The 18,152-nt window shown below is 48.5% G+C and overlaps 1 protein-coding gene and 1 long non-coding RNA gene across 10 annotated transcripts in view; one reads left to right on the forward strand and one right to left on the reverse strand.

The window, feature by feature from the left end:
* Positions 1-18,152, forward strand: part of Bcl11a (BCL11 transcription factor A) — a 95,661-nt gene that overhangs the window by 57,528 nt on the left and 19,981 nt on the right. The gene's annotated exons all lie outside the window — the stretch shown is intronic.
* Positions 10,114-11,939, reverse strand: LOC146893962 (uncharacterized). The gene is made up of 2 exons (XR_015002844.2): positions 11,820-11,939; positions 10,114-10,613 (listed from the first exon to the last, which is right to left on the reverse strand). It is a non-coding gene; the product is annotated as an uncharacterized LOC146893962 (long non-coding RNA).

Raw genomic sequence — 18,152 nt, forward strand, 5'->3', positions numbered from 1 at the left:
ATCACATAACATTTCCAGCAACAGTTAAATTAACCACTGCCATGGGTTCCACCAAGACTTCGTCTTACCAGACTCTGAGCTGCTGTGGAACAGCAATGTCTGTGTTTGCTGCTTACTAGTTTCGAAGTTGAGTCTTTTTTTTAGTGTTGCTGGATTTAAAAGAATATTAAAAATACATTTCCAGAGTTTGACATGGTGGCTCACTTTTTATAATTCTTGAATTCATGGGCAACTGGTTTACATAGTAGTTCCAGACTAGCTTGGACCCCACAGCAAGACTCTGTCTCCACAAAACAAACAAGAAAGGACGTTCTTTCCAATTTTGTATCCAGGACATGTTCTTGTAAAAATCTAACTTCTTTGTAGTTGGAAGTGCGCACGGTTGAGACACACCCACAGCGTTGTGCAGCCCCAAAGGCGGTCTTCACATTAAGAAGGCGCCATTTGGGGGTGATTCCTCAAGTCAGATTTCGTTGCACTGTGCGTGGTCTGGCTGCCCCAGGAACTTCAGGTTTCCTTTGCCCCAGGGTGTGGGGTGGCTGTTGGAGGAGGGTGGGTAGTCATGCTAATCTTTGTGTAGCATAACATGCTGCTGCCACCTTCCCTTGTTATCTGGAAGTTCAAGCAGATATCGGACAGGGACTGTTTGTGGGAACCAAGAAGGTTGAAGTTACGATTCTGGACAGAAATGGCACTTGGAAGAGCAGTAAGCGGTCTTTAGCCGTAGTTTGTCACATTCCTTGGGTGTCATATATCAGGTGCTGTGCTTTTACTGGGGAATAAAGTAAAAGCAGGTAGAAGACAGCGTCCCAGCACTTAGGAATCAGCCTGAGAAGACACATACTTAGTCAGAGGCCAAGAGGCAGCAGCGAGGGGAAGCTGAGCTCCGAGCTCCAAGTGAAGGAGTGGTTCAGGGGTGCTCTGCGCAGGTGCCCAGGCTTGACTCTCAGTGCGACTCTGAAGCACACACAACATTCTAGGAAGTTGGAGAGGAAGAAGAAAACCCAGAAAGGAAATGAGGGTAGAAGAGAGTTTTCACTTGAGCAGGCTATTTTCATTGGTGGATTCAGGGAGCCAAGACCAGAATAGCGACTGGGACATGAATTATGGAACTCTGGCATGGCCGCTGCGGGAGTTGATCCACATCCTGCAGATCATGGCATGCGGCTAAGTGCTCCGAGCAGGAGCTACAGGGGCGTTCCAGAAGACCAAGCTGAAGGTTCCTGCAGTGGGGTCTCTTCTGTTCACTTGTCCATTCTGGAAGACGGAGTTGGCTGGATTTCCTTCTCCAAGTGAAGTGGGAGCCGAGTACTGTAGGCGGTTAGCATCGGTCTGGGGAGTGTGCACGTCACTCTCTGTGGATGCAGAGGGCCAGGACTGAGGTTTGGTAGTGAGAGCCCGCAGAGGGCCAGGACTGAGGTTTGGTAGTGAGAGCCCTTCAGCCCCCTAGAGGTCTCATTCCTATTCTCCAGTGCCTCATGCTGGAGCATTGCTCAGTATGGGGTTTGTCATGATGATGTGTGATGAAGTGAGGCAGGTACCCAAAACCCATACCCTCATTTACTCCCTGGTTTGTAGCAACCTTTTTTTCTGTTTGGGGGTGAATAGACTGAGTCGGAATGAGTTATTGAAATAGAATAAGAGTTGATGAAGAAGAGAATAGATAGGCAGTTGAAAGGGAAAGGGGCCTGGGTCTCTGTAGGTTTGCTAGCTAACAAAGAAAGAAGATAACCTTGTGTTCCAGAATGTTCTAGAAAAACGTTAATTCCTTTTGGATTTAATGTGTCAGAACTTCTTTGTAGCCTCTTTCAGTCAAGTGAGCTGTGGTTTGCAGTTGGTCACTCAGACAGCAGAACTGTCCTGGACAAGAGGACATGGTCTCAGTGTCAGGCAGGGAGCCATGTGCTTACTGCCAGGGAGCAAAGGCTTCTGGAAAATGTGGTAGGTATGGGGAAGCTTCCGGGGGCAGAAGTGAATTAGAAAGCAGAATGGGACTGGATGGAATGACTGGCGACCCACAGGTGGCATCAAGGAATTATGGTGAGAGAATGTGTGACTAGCAGGAACCTCTCTGGGTTCTGTGAGCCGGCTCCCTCTGGGTGACTCTAGTTGAATGGATACATTTTGGGCATCCTACTGTTTGTGGCCCGCAGCATTTTTTCCCCTTCCTTTGTCCGAAGGTAAATTCGTTTGGGATGGTCGTAACTTTGGACTAGTTTGTCATCTTCGTTTGTAAGCATAAGATCTTCCTGTTACTGTTTTCACAACAACCAAAGCTAGGATGTCCCACCAGACCCTCCTGCAGAGCATCCAAAAGGCAACTGTTGGCCGCCATAACAGGCCGGCAATGAATTGTATAAGTGATCCTGACTTCTGTGTCAGCGAAAAGTGAGACGCAAGCTGACCACAGATGACATTCCTTAAATGACAGTACCTATGTGTGTCCTTTCTTTCACATTTGCTGTAATCCTGTTACGGCATTGTCCTATTACTTCAAGTACTGTCATCTGTAAATGCTGTCAGATCGTAACTGATTGCCAAGGACGGAGCGGAGGACTCAGGGAGAACGCAGCAGCGATTCCCACACTCCACAGAGATTAGGATTCTCCCCTCGGATAGACAGGATTCTTGGAGAAATTCTTGAGGCAAAATTAGAAATCCCATCATTCACAGGTTTTGATGAATTAGCCAGATCAATTCTTTGTGTTCTTAGGCAAAAAGAATGCCTTTTTAACAGCAGTTTAGATGTACTCTTAGGATATTTTGGTTCTTCTCCATAGTGGGATGAATAGCAGGTGTTATTAGGTTTATTAGGCAGGTTTATAAAACCAAAGCAAAAGTAATATGGGAAGGAGGAAAGAATTGATGTATGCAGACTCAAACCAAACCACTCTTAGTTAGTTGGGTCTTTACACAGTGATGGTTCAGAGCTAGGCCTCACTTTAGAGATTGGGAGATGGAGTCAGAAGATCTTTAGTGTCAGAAATTATGAGGTGGATAGAGTTGGGAATAGCTTTATTTTGTGTTGGTTTCACTTGGCCATGTCAGTCTACAAATACCTCGACCAACTTCGTGCTCCTATCTTCCATAAAGGGTTCCTAAGTTCCTAGTCTCTTGAGTGGCTGGCGGCAGCATCACTGATTAAAATCAAGCCTCTTGCTTCTTGCATTCCACTACTCCCAAAAAGGGAGTGGGATCTCCAGTGGCTGTGGATCCCCTTGCTTAAAGGTTGGTTATCAGAAAACAAGGCGGCTTAAGGAGCCCCTGCTAAGACTGGCGGCTCTGCACTTGAGTTTGGACTTTTGGAGAACCTTGCTCAGTTCTCCTTCTACCCAATTCCGTATTCACTTTTAAAGTATCTAGTGTTGATTAGGTTATCCTTTTATTTATAGCTTTCCCTAAGATCCCAAGGGAAGATTATCTCCATTTGAGACTTCCATATGGATGGCCAAAAAGCACCTGCCCACTGCACTGTTCCCCCTGATGACTCCTTCATCCCCTCTGCATGTGCTACAATCGCAGTGTGTAATGGCATGGGGTGCAGACACCCAAAAGCCCAAGCCCGGCTGGAGGTGCAGTGTGGCCGCGCTGGCATTAGCATAAGGCGCTTGGCTAATTGACTTGCAAAATATAGGTTAGGGAGTTTTACAGAATATCAAATCATCTTGCACTTTCCTGATTAAAGACAAAATATTATATTAAGTAGATCATTACATGGGTAAAAGGTTAAAACTGCGTGCACTTAGGCTCTCCCCCCTCCTGCCTGTGGCAAGTAACAGATTGAAGGCAGGCAGCAGATTCCCTGCTCTCCGAGCTCTGGAGGCCTCAGCAGCCAGCTTAGGTTTATAGGAGGGCCGTGCGCATTAACTTTGCATTTTCCAAGTCTATTTTCATTCAGACAGGAGTTATCTTAAAATTAAATATTAATTTGCTTGACTTCTGTGTCTGTTAGCAAGGAAAGGGCAGAGCCGTGGTCAGGCGTGGGACCTACGGTGACGTATCTCAGGCTGCCTGTGATGGTGTTCATGATGTCGCTCAAGAACAGGATGTAGTTAGTGTCAGGTGCTTTCCTTGGTGCTGTACCCAACAGAAACAAGTTAAGTGAAGGGAGGTTTATGTTGGCTCCAGAAGTCCTGAGGTAGACACGGGGTGGGGGTGGGGAGAGGAGCGACTCCCGCACATGGGGCCCCTCCCCGAAAGACCCAGGAAGGGCCGGGCATAGACCTTAAGCCAGCAGTCCTCAGCCTTCCTATGGTTGGGACCCTTTAATACAGTTCCTCATGTTGTGCTTACCCCCAAGCACAAAAGTATGTTCGCTGTTACTTTATAACTGTAATTTTGCTACTACTATGAATCGTAATGTAAATATCTGTGTTTTCTGATGGTTTAGGCAACCCCCACACCCCAGGGTTGTGACCCACAGGTTGAGAACCCGCTACCCTATGTCTTCCAAAGCAGTGCCACCTTCTGGGAACTAAGTGTTCATGCTAAGCCTGTGGGGAGCTTTCAGATGCAAATGTAACTGTCATTCGAAGTCTGTGGTCTCTTCTCTGCCACCATCTTGTCCCTGTTAGTTGTGATCAGAGCCTTCCTGAAAAACAGCTCCTGGACCAACCGTGATGCTGAGACGGTGTTTCCGCGTCCTGACCGCTATGTGTAAAGGCCCACTGCTGGGCTCCGGGTGCTGGGGAAGGGGAAAGGTTAGAGCCTTTCTAGGCCAGCTGTTCCCTCTTTCTTTCGGTAGCTGGGACTGGGAAGTCATGTCCACACTCGCCTGATCCCGCGCTTTGAGCGACTCTCTTTAGCACTGAGTGGGGCATATGTGTATGAAGTGAGTTGTAGGGTTGAGCCATTGCTCTCCCTCTGCTTGGAGAAGGCGGCTCCACCTTTGCCGCTTGGAGGCAAGGCAAAGTGGGCTAGCAGAGTTGTGACTGGTGCTGTCATTTGGTGCATGTGGGAGAGAACACGTCACCAAGTTGCTCTCTGGAGTGAGCTGTGGTCCACCTACAGAGCAAGGAGGGTCCTGAGAGCACCGGTAGCAGTTTCCCAGCGAACACCTTGCCTTGGCCTTCAGCCAAATCCATCTTCCAGTGCAGGGGCACCTTTCATAGTTCCGCTCTTTCTCTGCTGCCTGAAGGTTCTTAGAGGCCGTTGGGTGTATGTCTAAGTGGATCCTTGGATGTACTGAAAATCTCTCCTATCAGTTTTTTTTTTCTTTTTCCTTCTGATAGATAAAGGAACTGGGGTAGCCAAAGGTTGGGGAAGGAAAACTGGGGAGAGAACCCCCCCCAAATGAGCAATCTCCTTCCTCCTGTTGAAAATGGGAGTTCAGTGTGGTCCTCTTTGTTCAATGAGAAGGAAAACCCATCCTTTTGGTGAAGGGGCGTGTGTGGAGGTCTTGTGATTGGTGTGTGACCTTAGGACAACACTCACCTCTGTGAGAGCTCATCTTATTGTCCCCAAGGGGCATTGTTAGCATGTATAGACCCTGCATGACAGTCCCCGAACAGCGACACCATCTCAGTTCTCACTCTCCAATGGCGAGGCCCGTTTCTCCGGTCTGGGCTGCTGGGACAGCTTCCTAAGAATCTAGTGTCTGGCAGCTTCATGACGTTGGAGGGAGGATTTTCTTTACACGAATTGACCAGGTTTCGCTACTTTTCATGTTATTTTCTGAGTCTAGGCTTGCTTTGCTCTCGTAGGCAGAATCTAAAAGATGAGGGCTTAGCTCCGGTTCATGCTGCCGCAGGTTTCCCTGAGCTTAAAGGCACAGAGGGTTTCCCTGGGTCTAGTGTCAGAAAGCGGACGGCAGAGCCAACGGCAGCAAGAGCGGCAGCAAGGACGTCCACGGAGGCCTGGCTCTAGGATACAGCTGGTGCCATCCCAAGTGCCCTGGCTATGACTGCCTTTCTGTGGCAAGCACAGATGCCGAGCCGTGCAGATCCAGGGTTTGTATGCTGCCGGCTTCACCCTGCCGCATCCCAGCCATTGGCACATCACAAGATGGCTACTGCAAGGCTCAGGTCCTGTAGCTGTGCAACAGCCTCAAGGGAGGAGGGGCTGTTTAAGGAACTGAGATTACTTGGAACCGTGTTTCTTGACCTTTTTTGCTCCTCCCACAGTGCTATCTTGTTGCTGGTGACGCATGCGCGTATGCAAATCGTCTTTCCTATTCAGGTTGAGATACCCAGTTCACTTCTGGCCACCTCCTAAGCAGGAGGCATAGGGCATACAGACCTTGATTAAATTTAGAGTAGACAGACTCCCACACGACCACAGGCAGGGCCCCACTGCATGCCTGCATTCCACCCTGAGGTCTTCCGAGGAGAGGAATCCTCTAACCTCAACCCCGCGTGCAGTTCTGCCTGAGCCATTAAGCTTTTTGCCTCTTCCTTTCCTTTTTCTCTGCCTCTTGGAAGTCCCTTCCTTTAAGAGAAAAAATATGTGAGCCGTGCTAGAAGTATAGACTTGACCTCGGCCTCACCTAGTATAGCTGCTGACCACTTGTGTGTGTGTGAGACACACACACACACACACACACACGGTGGGGAGGGGAGAAAGGAGCTGGGGTGGGGGCCAGTTTCTGTTCCACAGTCCCTACTGTTTCAATGAAAAGCAGATGGGCTGCCTACAAGTCTGAGTTCCCTTTTTCAGAAGTGTGTCCGTTTCCCATAGTGAGGACCACGGTGCGGGCAGGGCAAAGGTGGGAGGGAAGGGTTGGGAAAGAAGATGGGAAAGCAAAGTGCAAGGAAGAGGGAAGAGAACTCAGAGAGGGCTGAGATGCTGAAATGGGAGGCCTTAGCTGAACGTGACCGGGGATTCCTTGAGGTTTTAAGGCTGTGGGGAAGCAGACTGCGGCCTTCCCTGTAACCTGCTGTGAGTGTGCTGTGGCGACCGAATTCTCTGCCACTGTCAGAATCTGGACAGCCCTGCCGGCTCCTGGAAGGGCAGCCCAGCAACTGTCACCGGCAAAAGCATCAAAAGCATGAGCTGTCGATAGTGACCTGCATTCGCAGAGAATCTGAGGGCTTCCTAATTAACGGAGGAGCTCTAAATGAGAGTAACGCGCTCCACAAGCCCCCTCACACGCGCTCAGTGTCACGACGCAGATAATCATTACATCTAACAAGCGTCTGGTTTCAGCCAAAGTGCTGGGACTCACTTGCCCATCGTGAGGCTCCGTTACAAGAGGGGAAAAGCCACCAAGGGAAAGAAGGAAGGAAAGAAAGCAGGCACAGGCAAAAGGGATGAACAGAAATCTGCATTTTGCACTTGGGGTGAATATTACACACACATATGAACGCACACACTCGCACCATGCATGCACACATGCACACGTGCCTGCACTAACCACATTCTTCCTTTGTTGCTAGCTGAAGCATTCGGGTACTTCTATCTTCTGTTTTAGATTCTCCTTACTGTAATCTATAATCTGCTAATACACCGACTCATTCATTTTGATGTTTCCTGGAGATGAGTATCCTGAGTTATTTCTGACTGTTGCAGCACTCCATGGGGCCTAAACTGTCAAACTCAGTGTGTCGACCTGAGTACTACAATCAAAATGAGTGATGTAGACAATGATTGGGTTCTACCTTGGATGGAGAAATGGATTGGAGCTGAGGGAACCCGGCCGCGGTGGTGGGAACTTGCCTGAGATGATTGAAGTCTTGCTGGAACCTAGACAGGATTCCTGGCCTTGCCCCGGGGCTCTCTGCTCAGAGCAGGAGAATCTGAAACCTGGTTTGAGGCACCGATTTTAGTAATTTTCAAAGGCCGGAGTGAAACTGACTCTCTGGGCATCTTTTTCTCCTGCTGAGACCATTTCTCTACCCTGTGATAGACACTAGAGGGCCCAGGGTGGGTTCTGAGTGCCCCTGGCATTGTTCTGGAGGAACAGAACTGAAGAGCGGACACCCTCTACTTCTTCCCACTCTCCCGCTCTGTCCTTGTGATTATTCGTGGGAAATAATATAAATCACATCACGCAAAGCAATCACAGGCTGAAGTGCAGGTTTTCTTGCAGTTCCTTTATCAGTAAATCAGACTTTAGGCGTTTATCAGCGAAAGTTAGATGCGAGCATCATTCTTGCACGGTATGAGAGAAGATTGTTTGGTGGGGACGCTGCCAATCAACTTCTTCCAGCTTGACTCCGCTATCAATTAATGCTGCAATTATTTGTCTAGTTGGATATTTAAAATGTCATCAGAAAGAGATGATTACATATTCCAGAAAGCAAGGCACTGTATAATCAGATGAACTGATTCCAGTTAAATGTAGTGTGGGACCAACCTGTCCTTCAAAGCAGAGTTCTTGAGCTACCGCAGAGGCAACCGCCTTCTGCCCTGCTTTCCACAAGCGGGGCTCAACCTTGGGACGCAGCAGGTTGGGGTCGGGTGACACTCAATTATGGGGAACTTTCCAGATCTCAAAATGGAACCGCTCCTTCAGAGACACAAGAAGTGCGTTTTGGTTATCTCGTTCAATTCATCTGCAGCCCTATAAATAATCAGTCCCTCTATTCTTCTTGCTTCCTGTGGATTCAGATGCCAAATCCTGATTTGTGGCAAACTTGTCACATGCCCCTTCCCCACTCTCTGTGCCTGGTGCCCAGGAACCAAGCAGTGGTGTGGAAATTACAACTGTTTGGGAGCCAAGAAAAACCTCCGTTTCTCGCTTTTCTCCAGTTCCGGATATTCTCGGCCGTGCTCCATCTCTCAGCCTCCTCCCCACACACCTCCTCCACCGCACACCCTCCTTCTGTCCGCTCCATGAACAGGAAACTGAAAAACAGCTCCAATTTTTTTTTTAATGGTGGAAGAGAAAGCACAACCCGAACTAACAACCCAGCAAACTCCAACCAAGCTGAACTCCCCGGAAAGAGTGGCTGTAAGATGTACGGTGTGCATAGACGCCCCCTCCCATCACCTCGTCTTCCCAAGTGTGCCAAGTGCCCCACACCCACTTGTCAAATCTGAAGGTGAGGGCCAGGTTTCAGTTGTGGATCAGCAGCCCACCCTAGTCCTTTAGGGGTGAAGGTTGAGACCCACCGTGGGTTGCAGACACAGTATCTGAAATGTCGTCGTTGGGGCTCAGAAGAGCACTGACCCCTGAGGCTTTCTGTAACTCACTTCCCAACATGGTGCTCTGCTCAGTATAAGCCCCCTTGCCACATGAGAACATGTCTGTTAGGGAATTCATTTCATCTGGGGCCGATAAGAAGCCTTTGGAAACCCTTGAGACGATGGGGTATGTGCTGGAGAGTGAGGATGAGAAGGTCTGTAGTTGGGTGGGCCTCCAGAAGGACTCACGTCACAAGGCATCAAAATGGAGAAGTTCCACCTCGCCTCTGCTAGGCTGACTGCTGACAGCAATCTTGTCCTCTCCCCTCTGTTTCCAGTTATGCTCAGTGAAACGCCCCAAACCAGCTTGTAGTCTCAGGTCTAGCCCAGGCTGATCCAGGTTCCAGTCTCTCTGTCTTTCTGGTGCGGCCCTGACAGCACACTCCCGTGCTTGAGCTGGGTGGGAGGTGGGATGTGGAATGTGCTGGGGGGGTGGAGTGGAGGGGCCTGGTTAGCTCCCTGGAGATGCAGGTAAGAGACCCTTGAAGGACTTTACGGTTTCTGGACCCCTTGAGGCGTTGGTTATTTTATGAAACTTGCTTCACTGCTCAATCTTTTCAGTCTGTCCCAAGCAGAACTGCATGGCTGGACATGACGTGGGGAGGGAGGGTCTCCCTGTGCCTGGTCACAGACATGGCTTCCCCCTTGGTGGCTCCTGCCAGTCATTTGACTGGGAAGTCCCAACCATCCTGGGGGCACATGGAGGCCTCCCTTGCTTTCTGCCCTGGTTTGTGGTATGGGGCGATCTGGGCAGGATGTGGGCGGCTGCAGGTGTTGTACCACGGCCCCGGGGCACAGCCAGCGGACTGCACCGTCCACTGCCAGCTTGCTAGCCCGATTCCAAGCCCTTTTTGTGGAGAAAAACTTTGTGTTTTCAGAACCAGTGTTTGGCTAGATGGACCGCCATGATTGGGGTGCAGGCGAAGGTGAAAATAAAGAGGAAAGTTGGAAGAAGAGCGAGGAAGGTGGAAACAGGGAGAGGAAAGGATCTCAGACTAGCAATTGGGATGGATTTATTAAAGACTAAGGAAATCTGACAACCATTGCAGCTCTTCTAAGTGTGTAATTACACAGCATTTGCAAAGTGAATTATTAACCTGATTGTCCGTAACAACCATTGAGTAAATATACAATTACAGATCACCAAAATAGTACGGCCTGCCGAGGGGCCAGCAGGCACCTTGAGGGGCTGTAATCACCTCCCGGTTCAAGGCTGACTTGGTGGCTCAGCTAGTGAACCTGGTGGACATGCTAGTGAATTATTTACTAAGTAGACCTGGGTGCCTTGGGGAAGGGAAGGCTTCCCCGTGGCCATTGACAGCTCTGGGTTGGATCCCACGGTTGCTCTCCAACAGGAGGAAGATCTCTCTCTGTGCTGGACTTCTGAGCACATCATGAAGAGCTCTTCTTTGCCCAGGCAATATGCTGTCTGGCCTTCAGACCTGGTCTTCGAAAGATGAAACATCAGTGGGCCCAGCGGTCGGCTCGTGCTGAGGACAAGGAGACACTTGTAACTAAGAGGCGACCTCAGAGGAAAGGCAAATGCTTTGTGGCCCTGGCACTGTCTAACCCGAGGGCCTCGCACCTTCGGCCCCCTGACCTTTGTGACACTCCTCCTCTGGGGACAGAGGGGCCCCATCACCTCAGTGGGGCCTCTTCCCCGGGAAGTCCAGTTCGCTCGTCACTGGAGGAGCCGTTAAAGTCAGCCAAGAGCCGCAGGCCATAAATGCAGAATGTGACTTTAACAAAAGCAGCTTTTGAGTGGGAAAAGCTGAGTGGAGTTGTCCCAACCTGTCAACTTCAGATTCTTTCCTCCTCTCCATAAATCAAAAAACGGTTGGTGGAAGGGAGGGACAGAAGCGTTTCATTTTCAGATTTTGTAAGAAAATAAAATCAAATCAAAAGAGCCTGTCCCACGCTGGTACCTTACATGCCAGGTTTCAGCCTGAGGCAAATTTTTGTGGCCATGTAATAAGCCTTTTTAAAATGGTGACAGACCCTTGACTCTTTGGCTTGAATTACATTGATAAAAGACGTTTTATTGCGTTAGAGCCGGGGCTGGAGTACAGGACGTTTCTTGCCTGGTCGGTCTCTTTGAAACAGCGTCAGCCCGCTGTCCATACCCTGCACCACCTGACAAGGCTTGAGTACCATGGCGGCAGAGATCTGTGGGCCGGTGACAGAGGGGGCTTTCTACTTGGCAGTTGATGGTTGAGGCTCTGAGGAAAAAGGATTTCAGCCTGAGGGGTTTGTTAAGGGGAGAGAGGAGTCTTTGACACTCTGTGTAATGCTGAAAAATCTTGACACTGGGGGCCTGGGGTCACCCTCAAGGTTGGGATGGTGTGGAACCAGAAGGTGTCTGGAGAACTTTCTAGACCCCAAGCAGCCCCACAGATTTAAAATGAAAATAACCCTCTGGGATCTGTCCCCCAGGCCCTCTCGGTGCTGATGGCGAGCAGCCTCCTAACCTGGGATGCCAGGTTTCCACACTCTGAGTACCCACGTAGATGTTTCTAGGGAGTGGAAAGGGAGTTGATGAAGCCGGCAGCTTATCATCTGAGGCATCTCTGAGGTGACTGGCCTGTACCACTGTGCACCTCCATTTTGCTCAGGGCACTCTTTTTAGATTGGTCAGTTGTAGAAATGAGGGATTTGAAATTGGATAAAATCCCAGAAAAATAACCAAGAAAACAGACCTCTTGTTCTGTCAGAGAAGTTGGGCTGCCTTGTGTCTTGGCTGTGCTGAAGTGCCGAGGGACCCGGAAGACAGAGTGGCCTGTCCAGGGCGAGGCCTGTTCTCAAAGGACTAGCTGTCATGGAAGGAGGCCCCGCCCCGCCTTACAGGAGAACCTCCTAGATTGAGCCTCACCTCAGGCGAGAGGGCGGCCTAGTTCTGATCTTGAGGAAATGTCAGAACCTGACCTGCTAGACCATTTTCTTTTCTTTGCCTTTGGAGCTTTGACTCCTTAAATTAGCTCTGGTAATTTCTGAGCGGTCCTCTGCTAACCACGGGCATAATAGGTTTTAATTCTGGACAATGGCCAGTTCTGATTCTTGGAATTTCTTGGCCAAGAACGTCACAGAGTATTCAATTCAGACTGGGCCTTCTCCTGCTTTCCCTGAAGTGCACAGACCACAGAATCGTCCCAGAAAACAAAACAATTGTCTACAGGGTCTGTGACAATGCAGGGTGTTTTGCTGTGGTCTACCTTGAGGGGTCCTGAGGTGAATAGGGAGGTGCCATTGTCTCCCAGAAGGTGAGCAGGGCTCTGAGGGCCAGGCTTGACTGCACTCCTCACATCAGTTACCCTGAGCCCTTGGAGAGGGGGTAGAGAGTATAAATCTCACAGGGGCGGGACACACACTTCCTGAAAAGCTTCGAAGACTTGGTATTCTGATCCTGTTTCCAGTGCGAGGTACCTTCCTGATTGTGTGTGTGTGTGTGTGTGTGTGTGTGTGTGTGTGTGTGTGTGTGGTCCATTTCTTTAGACCATCCCCAGTCCTTTAAAGGGTTGGTTCAGATCAGTCCTGGAGAATAGACGCCACGGCTAGCTAGATTGGTGGTACCTGGGCCCCCTCACACGTATGATCCAAGTGTCTCTCTCTGTCATCCTTGGGAAAGCAAGGGTCCTCTTGCAAGTTTGTTCTTTTAGCTTATTCTGGCATTTTCCCAAGGCCGATTAAATGGTGACACATTTAATACAGATAAAAAGGTGAGGGGTGGCCTCTTCAGAGTAACTGGGGAGTTGTGTCTTCTGCTGGCATTGATAGACAAACCCGTCTTGGCCCTGGCAGGTGTTATCAGAAGTAAACGTTTGCTAAATAAATAGCAATTCCCCTGGACCCATCCCACAGCCACAGTAGTTCGTTCTCACCTCAGCTGAGATGGCTGTTCCTCCTTCCTTTGCCATCTAATGGGGCAGGGTGGGGTACATTCAATGGATGGCAGACAGTTTCTTAATCTTTCAATCATTTGGGGGTGGGGTATCTAGAACATGTTTGTATGAAGCTAGACCAAGTGGTCGCAAGAGCCATGCCTAGGGGTGCTTCTTAGATTCTTCGCCCCTTCTACTCATGGAGTCACTGACCATGCTTTTGCCCAGCTTTCAGAAGGTTCAACACACAGCCAACATTTTATGAATAGAAACTGATAGAGGACGAGTAAATTTTCACCTTTCTAGAAAGGTGGTTAACTTCTCCAAAGGCCTCACAGCAGGGTTCCTTTAATAGTGGGGAGAGTGTTGAGGGGTGCGGTGCACCGTTAGAAGGTAGAATGTTGGAAGACCTGCCAAGTTTTGGTGAGTTCGGGAGAGTGAGGGAGCTTCTGAAGTTGTATCAGTTAGCCTGTGTGATTGAGGAAACTTGTGAAATTGTATCAGCCAGGCTGACTGAGGAAACTTGTGAACTTGTATCAGTTAACCAGCATGACTGAGGAAACTTCTCAAGTTGTATCAGTTAGCCAGGTTGACTGGGGAAACTTGTGAAGTTGTATCAGTTAGCCAGCGCGACTGAGGAAACTTGTGAAGTTGTATCAGTTAGCCAGCGTGACTGAGGAAATTTCTCAAGTTGTATCAGTTAGTCAGCATGACTGAGGAAACTTGTGAAGTTGTATCAGTTAGCCAGCGCGACTGAGGAAACTTGTGAAGTTGTATCAGTTAGCCAGTGTGATTCAGTTTACAGAGCTTTGTTTTCCAGTTTTCCAGGAACGCTCCATGATGACTGAGGACAAGAACTACAGGGCCCCTGGGCCTTGCCCACCCCTCTTGACGGTGGCTGAGGAGAGACTCAAGTTTCAAGTCCTGTGTGTGCTTTTCTCAGCAGTGGTGCCGGCTCTGGCTTTGCCACTGGCCTTCTGACGTGGACTGCAGGGACCTTTTCCCTTGACACCTTGCCTGGGGGTGTGTGGGAAGCTTCTTCCTGGTTTTCTGACCTTCCATCTCATTGGTCCAGGACACACTTGGGTTTCCTCTCTGCCACGCAGAAGGTGAACCGTTCAAGTCTGTGCCCTGGGAGGTTGAAATCCAGAATCACTTTCTCTGTCTTAAAAAAAAAGAATTAGCTTGTTCTCCAAGCCCACATTGGCCCTGTAGGTCCCTTCAGCCAGCTGCCAGCTTGGTTACAAGAAGTCTTGGACAGGCGTGGGAAACAGGAGAGAGGAGCCACTCAGTCAGTTGATCCAGCTTTCTCTTTTTAAAGTTGAGAAGACTTAGTGCCAGAAGGAGGATGGGATTTATTCAAAGTGAGAAATGGATGGGATTTATTCAAAGTGAGAAATGGGTGGTTAGTAGCAGAGTTAGGGCTGAAGCACCAAGGTCCCTGGCTTTGCTCCAGCAACAAAAGAATCTAGGGACAGACTGTGGTGACGAGACTCAGTGCATCGCCTAAAGGCATCCTCTCTCTCTCTCTCTCTCTCTCTCTCTCTCTCTCTCTCTCTCTCTCTCTGTGTGTGTGTGTGTGTGTTTTGTTTTTGTTTTTGTATATTTGAGAGAGGATCTTATAGTTCAGATTGGCCAGGAGCTCATTATGTAGCCTAGGCTAGCCTCAAATTTCTGATCCTCCTGCATCAGCTTCCTGGGTGCTAGGCTCACTGGAGTGAACTGTCCCACCAAACCTTGCAGCATTGTCCTAGAAGAAAGGCTTAGAGGCAGACAAAAGTCCCCATTTTGTCTCTTCTCCCCGTGGCTTTGAAGAGAAGAAAGGGGAAGTTTGGAGGGAGGGTCGTATTGATGGAAGAGACAACATAGTGTAGGGAAATCTCAACATTTTTCCACAGTTGTTTGCTGAAGACATTTCAACAAACACAAGGCTGCCTTAAACTGGCAATACATCTGAAATAGATTATTTAAACCAGGGAGGCAATGCTTCAATGAAGAACATGGCTGTCAGCACTTGTAGACCACCCACTGCTTTCTAGGAGAAGGGAACTTGAGGTAGGAAGGGTTGGGGGGAGGGTGCTGAGGCAAAGCAGGGCAGGTGAGCCTTCTGGGAGTCTGGAAGGAGTCCCTTTCTGTCCCTTATTTAAGAAGAATGGCATTTCAAAGGATGAAGCTGAAGACCTGACATTTGGATGACCACAGTCACTGCTGTCACTTGGATGAAGCATTTTCGCCTGAATGTGACTGCCTGGTGAGCCCCTGTGTGCTGCCTGCCATGAGGCTTGCTTCTGCAGAGCACCAACGTCCACTCCTGCCTTTGTCTCGGGAACCTTTCTCTGGGACTTTCCAAGTCTAGCTCATCAGTCAGCCTCATGCCCAAGGCCCTGTTCTCCCCTCCAAAGTGAAGGATGCTTGGACATCTCCATCCAGTGGCTTCTGGGTTCACAGGTTCTTCCAGTCTCAGATTCAAAGGACTTCTAACAATTGCATCTATCCTGAGCATGTACAGATTTTTCTTGTCACTGTTTCCAAACAGTAATGTCTTTCCTTAAGCATCTGCAATGTTTTAGAGATGATTTAAGAACATGGAAGGCTGTGCATAGTGTATGTAAATATTATGCTATTGTATCTGAAGGATTTGAGCAGCTGCAGATTTGGGAACCCTGCATGTGTGGATACTGACAACCCACCAAGATTTCTCTTCCTGTGGGTTCCCACGGCAGCCCTGTGCCTTTCTCATGGCATGGTTTTTATGCCCAGTGGGGGCATCTGTTCAGCCTGTGTCTGCTGTGCTGGGTGCAGTCTCTACAGGATAGTCTGAACACTTTGTACTTCCCACAGAAGCCAGACTATAGCTTGGGGCATTATAGGCATTTGGTGGATATTTGCTGAATGAATGCATGTAAGAATGAATGAAGGGAATGTATCCCGGAGCACACATTTCTGCATAGTGCGGTACGTGGTTAAATAAACAACAAAAAAAATTGTTGTAAGACAATTTGTCTTTTTATTCAGCTGCCCTCACAGTCCCCTCAAAAAGCCCCACCATTCTAAGGCAAAAGCTTAAAGTGTAATAAAAATTTATCTAATTCACGATCAAGTGAAAATACTTTGGGCCCAGAGCCAAAGAATATTATTGGAGTGAACTTTTTTCAACACCCTAAATTTAACCAGCTGGAATTCTTTTTTTAAGTACCATCCTATTCAACCTTTTGAAATGAAAGATTTGCCTTTTAGTGGGAAATCTGCATTTCAACACAGAGACGGAACACAATGTTTCTCCGCTTAGTTATTCTTCAGAAAAGCAAGTTCTTTTTTCCCCTTATTTTTTGAATTATATGCTTTGCTTATGTTAAAGACACAGATTGCAGAAAATTTTGTTTAGGCTTGACAGATTGGTGGCTTGCATTTTTATAGATAAGGGGGCATAAAAGATGTCATCTCTTCCTTTTTCCTCATTGAGAGGAGGCCTAGCATGAGAACTTTTTGAAGGTGACATTAGCAACCTGTTTGGATAATCACAGGTCTGAGAGAGTAGAATTGGCCAAGAAATAAAAAAGAGAGTATTTAAATGAGCTATGCAATTAAGTCACTGGTGTGGTATCAAATAATAGAAAAACCAACTGAGTATCAAAGAAGAAAATTCTAGAGTGTGTTGTCTAGGATTCTTGCTGGTTTCTGCTTTTGCAGAATATATTTCAAGAGAATCATGGGAAACATCATGGTCTGGGTATGATTGTATAAGCCTTTAATCCTAGCACTCAGGAAGCAGAGGCAGGCCAATTTCTATTATTTCAAGGGCAGCCTGGTCTACATCGCAAGTTCTAGGCCAGCTAGGGCTACCTAGTGAGACGCTGTCTCAAAAACAGAAAAATATAAGCAAGCAAAACAGAGATCATCTTGATTTAGGGAAACCTTAGCCAATGGGGTAAGAGAAATGCAGGGGGAAAAATGCTTATTTCTAGAGTAAAGGCAGTACGTCTTGACATTATCAGAAGGTTAATTAGGATTTCTGTATGCAGTGATAAAATTGGCATGCGTTCAATCCAGAGCAACGCAACCCAGGCCACAGGCTTGATTAGTGTTTGTTCTAGAACGCGCTGGTAAGCTGGGCTCTCAGAGAGGGGCTGGTACCCAGGGTAAAGCTGAAAGTCAAGAGCTAGAAGTAGCAGACCACAGAGGATGTTCAAGGACTGTCTTTGCTTTTCAGTTAGACAATGAAGCTTCTAGGCCAGACTGCCTTCTAGGAGAAGAAAAGACCAGAGGATTGTAGAGTCGAAGGGACTGTTCGAACCCTTTGTTTTGCCTTGTTATCTGTCAGAGTGGTTTGTTTTCTGTTCTCTTAGGGGTGATGCAAGGAGAAGAGGGAGAGCCTCCTAAGCTTCTCCTTTGGGGACCCAGTCAGCTAGACGTGCATGGTTAAGAGGAAAATACGCAAATACATTTTAGAAAACAGCCCGCATCTTTGTATTCTGTGGAGAGGATCTTTGTTTTGATATTATCTGAAGGGGGCTCGCTGGAGGTTTTACTCTGAGCCTCATACGGACAGGGCAGGAGAGTGCTCTACCACTGAGCCATACCCTCCGCCCTTGACTCCTGAAAGAACCTGGGTTCCTGAAGCATGAATGGTGTGTGTTGGAAGAGACGTCCAGAGCTGACCAGTGTCTGTGCATCATAGCTCGGTGATGAGCGGACAGCCATGTGGCTGACTGCATTTCATGCGTAGCTGTTAGCTGCAGAAGCAAACAACATGCGAGTGGTCGAGCACTCTTTGAGATGTTCTTTAGGAAACCCAAAACCTGGTTGAGCAGATCCCACCGAGGAGCACCTTGTCCAGCGTCAGGGTCCAGTGAATGCAGAAATGTAAAGTGAGCAGTGGGCAGCATTGCGTCAGAATCATTCCCGACCTGCTGCCCTTCAGTGAGACCTGGAAGTGAAGTTGTTATCTTTTTAATCAGTCGCCAGGAAGTGCCGCAGCTTTGCAACTTCGCGATGTATAAACCATCTTTGAGACCCCTCCCACCAGATCTGAAGGGACCTTTCCCAAGGAGCAGGAGGCATTTGGAAATTGTTTCAGAAAAAGGCAATAATATACCATCCTAGGGAGCCTGGGAGAGAGCGTGCAACCCTTCCTCATGTTCATGCAGCAGGCCA

The sequence above is a fragment of the Myodes glareolus genome, chromosome 8, assembly GCF_982192425.1.
Source record: "Myodes glareolus chromosome 8, mMyoGla1.1, whole genome shotgun sequence".
NCBI lineage: Eukaryota > Metazoa > Chordata > Mammalia > Rodentia > Cricetidae > Myodes > Myodes glareolus.